Genomic DNA, 6,467 nt, shown 5'->3' with positions numbered 1-6,467 from the left:
CTATTTCAAAGATTCTTACTATATTAAAGTATATATATAGTACTATCCAATGTTTTTGTGGAAAGCATGGGTTTGCTAGAAAATGAAAGTGATTTGAATACATGGTTTGCAATGATTTATACTCTATATTTGTGGAAAGCATGATCTGGTAGAAACTATATGTTATTGTGGATGTGAATTGATTTGGAAAGTTGTTTGTGTAGGCTATTTATATATACATATATGTAAAGTGTTTTAGAAATTGAGAAATAAGCCCTTTTGCAATGTTTTGCATTAAAAATCATGTTTTGTTTCTTTGTGTGATGTGCATAGTTAAACACACTTGATAAATGGTTTTAAATGCAATTCCTTAAGAGTCGATTTTAGTCTGAATTTGATGCAGATGTTTACACCATGCATTTTAATGTGAAAACCAATATTGAAAGGTTGCTAAACCTTGTTTTCAAAAGATTTAAAGAAAGCTCTTGAAAACCTTGATTTGGTTTTGAAAACGGTTTTGGCAAACCGAGGGCATCGAGAGTAGGTTGAATGTCACATCAGAATAGTGTGACCCTTGTGTACAAGTGAGCTCTAACTAGAGAACTCTTGGGTCATCAACAGGCTGTTAGACATGGCGGGGCCACGGTCTGTGATATATACATGGCAAGACCACGGGTTGGTGTATATGGCTAGGCCACAAGTTGATATACATGGTTGCAACCACATGATTTCTCTGATGTCGTCCAATATCATCGAGATTTCCATGGTTGTGGGAATCTAGTGGAGGAAGACCTCTCGGATTGTTATTATGTGGAAGTGGGTCCATGGATTGATTATTATGATGATTACCTACTAGAGAGCCTTGAGAGTTTTTAGACTCGCACTCTTTTGCATGGTGGAGAGTTAATGTTTTTTGCAGCTCCCCTATTTGATTAAAAGCTTTCAGTGCTTTATATATTAATCATGAGTTGATATATGTGGATGTACACGATTATTTTTACATGCCACACCTTTTGGGAGCGTACGTGCTTTTATATAGCTATTTTATTTTTGAACAAAATAGAAATTTTGATGATTGAAATTTTATTTTACTACGCTTGTTTCGACATTGTTTTGCCAAGGAAAGTATTGCTTTATGATTTTACGGTATCATTTTTACAGGGAACAAATACCCCACTAGTGAATTGGTTTTTATAAGATTATCATTTTATATTTTGGTTTTATTATTCAAATGATTTGCTTAAAGCTTATTTCTCATCTACACCCTGCTCACGAAGTCGATGATCACCGAGTTTGTGAGACTTACCCTACTTATCTCCTTTTGGCAGATAGTGATCGACCTAGCATGCATTCATCGACATTTATTCTCCACCGCAGATAGGTAAAGGTATCTCATAGCACTTTTCAAGTCGCTCCATTGCTAGAGGTCGAGTCATCCGTAGTGTATTTTGCTTTTGTAAATAGACACTAGTTTCAATGTAAATGCACAAATTGGAAATTTTAGACTATAATGTATTCTTACAATTATGGTGAATAAAGGTTAAGATGGCTATTTTACGATGTATGTTCAAATCTTATTACATAGTGTTATATAGTTCAAAATAAAATATATTGATGGTATGAATACGATGAAATAACCGAAGTCTCAATTAAGGCTTGTTTAGGACTTGACGGTTCTTCCACAAGACTCAGACGTCGATAGTGATCAAAGAGCAGTCGTTGCACTTCTTTTTATGTGCAGTGGTCTTTTTTCTTATTGTACTCCTTCCAAGTTCACCATAACGGATCTTTGGAGGGAAACACATCCTAGGCTTAGAGGAAGATGGAAAAAGAAACCTACAAACATGAACATAGAAAAAGATATAAGTATACATATGCAATAATTTTTTTATTTACTTATTTATTAAGTATAAAAAAACATAAAACAACAAAACTTATCAAAATTATAGATTTTGCTATTATTATTTTTTAATAATATATATATAATAAAAAGTATATATATGCAATATAAAAATATATATAATAAATAAGTAAAACTTATAAGAAATCTACCGCTTCAAATAAAAATAACAGAGTAATTAAAAAATTATAATTACAAATAATAATAATAATAAGAATATAACTTGCGGCATATGTGCTGCAATCTCCAAAAAAAATAACTCACGGTATTTACCGTGAGCTCCAAAAGAAATAAAACACCAAAAGAAAGCTGCATAATAAAATTATAAAAAAGTGCCCAACATGCCACAAGCTTTAGCACAAAAGCCAAGTAAAAAAAAAATATATATATATATATATAAGAAAAGGAAATCTATGTTGTGTCTTAAGAATAAAACAAAAGCACCGTTTCCAAAGGTCTCTTTTACACGTTTGCTTGTGCTGTGTGCTCCAACCCAAACTTTAATCTAATATTAAAAGAAAAAGAGAGATAAACCGTGGCTTGTGTTGTGAGCAAATAAAAAGCTAAAGATAAAATAGCTCTCAAAAAGAGTAAAAAGGTAAAATAAGGTTAAAATATCAAAGGCACTAAAAACAAAGTAAAATAAGAGAATGGAATCCATGCATTACTCTTCACAGAAAAATATATATAATTATTATTATTATTATTATTGACATCTTCTTCTTATAAAATCAAACAATTTAAGTATCTACTTGAATATATATATATAAATTCTTTCAATAAAAAATTTCATCTCATGCATGAAAAATTTCTTATTTCATATTTTAACTTGGAAATATGAAAAAAAAATTTCATGCAGGGGCAACAAACATGTAAGCAAAAGAAATTTAATTTTTTTGAAAAGCAAGAAAAATACTAATAAAAACAAAGAGAGAGAGAGAGAGCAAATAAGAAATTATAAGAAGAAGAAAAACTTATGTGTTAAAAAAGAATCGCAAACGAGCAGACCTTATTCAGAATTTTATTTTGCTTAGAATCTAAATAAAGAAAATTGTTTATAATAACTTCTTATTTATAGAGCATATAGAATCAAGGTTTTTATGAAAAGGATTAACATTTCTTTTACGATTTGTATCTTGAAAATATTATTCTATGAAAATATATTGTTATATAATCAATTAAATATTACACTAGATAGTAATATGTTATTACCTAAAGCATTACTGCTTAAGGTGTTACTATCCAAAACAAAACTACCTGAAACATTACTGTCTAAGATGTTATAGTACAATACGTTATAATACAAAATAAAACTTTTCCCTAAAGTAATACATAAGAATTATTCTTAAGTGAGAATTCTTCTGCAAGGGGCAAAATGCAGATAGTTGATTTTGGTTAATCTTTAGTTGTACAAAGAACAACTAAAATAAGTGAAGTGCTACTTTATGTAGAACAACTAGAACAAGTAATGCGCTACTTTACGTAGAACAACTAGAGCAAGTGAAGTACTATTTAATGCAGAACAACTATAATAAGCAGAGCACTACTCCATATGAAACAACTAATACAAGTAGAACAACTACTTCGAATAAAATAATCACTTCAATTGGATGATACTGAAAGCAACTCGGAATAAGTGGCAGGGTTCATGGTTTACTTTCATATGGGGATGTTTCGAAGAGTTTAGCTTGGTGGTTCAGATATGAAGGTAGTTAAGTGGTTTTTCTCTTAACCTTTTCCTAAAGTTTAAGTGTTTTACCCTCTTATCTTGTTCTCATATGCTTGTTCACATACACCTTATTCTCTTGTTCCTATTCATGTACAATTTCTTCTCTTATACTTGTTCACATACAACTTCTTCTCTTGTATCTTTTCATGGATACCTCTTCTCTATTACCGTTTACTCAAGAACAAGTCTTATTACATCCAATTATATTAACTGTTACTCACATTAAAGCTCTTTATAATAATATCATTTATGAGGCGCATTAAAGTTTGTTCTTGAGTAGCTGTCACTTTTAGCACTATATATAAAGCCTCACAATTCATTTAGAGGGCTTCTTCCCTCTTTAAAAGGCTAACACATTCTCCTCCAGAACTTCTCTCTCTCTAAATTCTCTCTTTAATTCTCTTTTTATTGTCTTCCACTTGCCACGACACTTAGTATTTCAAGAATTACTCTAATCTTTCACTCTATCACCTTTGATGCATCATTTTACTTATTTTTAACACTTCCTCTCCCTATCACAAGAACCCCTTTTACAAATGCTAAGTGGCTTAGCTTGGTTAATTATATCAAATTTAAATTGTATAAAGATTATTAATTTTACCCATTTTTAGGAGGGACAATATTTTCTAAGTGATAATAATCATATAATCTATTGCATGTAGTTGAGCATTTGGCTTATTGATTAGGATATGATCTCCCTATCTAAAAAGTAAAGTTAAAAGTCCCCTTCCCTTAATAAAAAAATATAAAATTGTTGTTCTTGTACTTTAATTTGTGGAGAAAACAAGGTGTAAAGAATGGATTTGGCGATAATTGCAAATTAAGCTTTGATTACTATTCTAGTCAGTTACAATCCCTGCATATATAGGTGTTGGATGCATAGTAATAGAATAATAGAATTAGAAAAGGCAAAATGGTCTTACTAACAAAAATGAATAGTAAAAGATGTGAAATAGTAAACTAAAGATGGTAAAACTGAAACTAAGGTAAAAGACTAATTAACTATTTGCAAAAATTAAATTAAATATTAATTCAATAACAAGTCCTTAATATTCCTCCTCAAGATGAGTATGAATGTTGTGCATGCTCATCTTGCTTAGATAATGACTGAAAAGGTCCTAGTTGTAGTGTGTTTGTGAATTAATCTAACAATTGCGACTAAGTAGGAACATATATCGGAGAAATGGCAAATGCCTTGTTCTCTCCTGAAAATGCCTTATCCCTTATGAAATGGCAATCCGTTTCAACATGCCTTGTTCTCTCTTGAAAAATGGGATGCTTATAGATGTGTAAAGCAGATTAGTTGTTACAATGCATTTCAACTTCTTGTGTGTAATGATCTCCAAGGTCTTTAAGTAGAATGTAGAGGAAGAAAAATTATTATCCAATTACATGTCGTCACGTAAACTTAATGATATCATAACCATGTAATTAATTATAAAATAATTAATTTATTGGTTGAATTATTTTAAAGACACATAGTTGAACCAATTCATCTACGTGTCATATATTTATCCCTTGAGATAATTTGAAGATAATCTTTAATTTAGATGAATTAAAATTTAGTTATTGATCATCCAATTTATCTCTAAATAAATCAAGGTAATTTAGAGACAATATTCATATTTTTGACCAATCAAAATTTAATTATTGGTCATCTAATTTATCTTTAATAAAATGATAATTTAGAGATAAAAATCAAATTTGATTATTTAATTTATTTCTAAATAAATTTAGAGATAAAACTTAAAGTTGGTCAATAAAAATTCAAGGACTCAAAGTCTAGTTAATAAAAAAACTTTCAATGAGTCATTATATTTATCTCTAATTAAATTAAGATAATTTAAAAATAATTCAAAGAGACCCCATTGTCATCAAAGTCTCTCATCTAGTGCTATACATAAGGGGGCTCTTCCAAACCATTTGATTCATTCGAAGGCATTCGAAGATTGAGAGCTTTTTGAAGATCAAGAAGAGTAGAAGATTTTTGAAGTGAAGATACCAAGTGAAGTTCGTAATCAAGATATCTAGTAACGAAGTTCGTGATCAAGATATCAAGTGAAGTTCATGATCAAGATATCAAGCAACAATGAAGTTCATAATCAAGATATTAAGCAAAGTTCATGATCAAGATATTAAACGAAGGTCATGATCAAGATATCAAATATAGTTCGTGATCTAGACCAAGTTGTGAAGACCCTTAAAGCAAAGATATCAAATATAGTTCGCGATAAAGGTCAAGTATAGTTTGTGATCGAGATCAAGTCTGAAGACCCATGAAACGAAGATATCAAATATAGTTCGTGATCAAGTCGTGAAGACCCTTCAAACAAAGATATCAAATATAGTTCGTGATCAAGATATCAAGTATAGTTCATGATCAAGATCAAGTCATGAAGACCCTTAAAGCAAAGATATCAAATATATAGTTCGTGATCAAGATTAAGTTGCCAAACCCTTGAAGTGAAGTTCATGATCTAGATAAGTATGAGTTTGTGACTCTTAAAGATGAAGTGAAGAAATTAATCACTAGAATTTCCAGATATTATAACTCACATGAAAATTACATGCGAATGATTGCATGTAAAAAGGATAAAGATTAATGGGGGACATGTGAGACCCCCACCATGTGAAAGATGGAAAAGAGTACTTAATTGAAAGAAAACCATGGTTTGGCAAAGGTAGCCCATGGTAAATAAAGTAAGATTGGTAATGTGACTTGAAAAGAAAAATGTATAATTATAAAATTTGATGAAAAGAAAATAAAATAAAGAAATTTGGGTTGACAGAGGAACTTGGGAGTCCGCCCATACAAGTGAAAAAATGTGATTTCAAGGCTTTTTGCCTTGTGATATTTAC

At 30.3% G+C, this 6,467-nt stretch overlaps 1 long non-coding RNA gene across 1 annotated transcript in view; it reads left to right on the top strand.

Moving 5' to 3' along the window:
- LOC110428156 (uncharacterized) overlaps positions 1 to 1,333 on the top strand; it is a 2,100-nt gene extending 767 nt beyond the window's left edge. Inside the window, exon 3 of the long non-coding RNA XR_002446422.2 lies at positions 1,308 to 1,333. This is a non-coding gene — a long non-coding RNA (uncharacterized LOC110428156). The remainder of the gene's footprint in view (positions 1 to 1,307) is intronic.
- Positions 1,334 to 6,467: the final 5,134 nt, after the last annotated feature.

This window comes from Theobroma umbraticum, unplaced genomic scaffold (genome assembly GCF_002168275.2).
Source record: "Theobroma umbraticum cultivar Fairchild unplaced genomic scaffold, ASM216827v3 scaffold_25.0, whole genome shotgun sequence".
Classification (NCBI taxonomy): domain Eukaryota; kingdom Viridiplantae; phylum Streptophyta; class Magnoliopsida; order Malvales; family Malvaceae; genus Theobroma; species Theobroma umbraticum.
The sequence above is the reverse complement of the archived record's forward strand: the minus strand, read 5'-3'. Positions and strand labels throughout refer to the sequence as shown.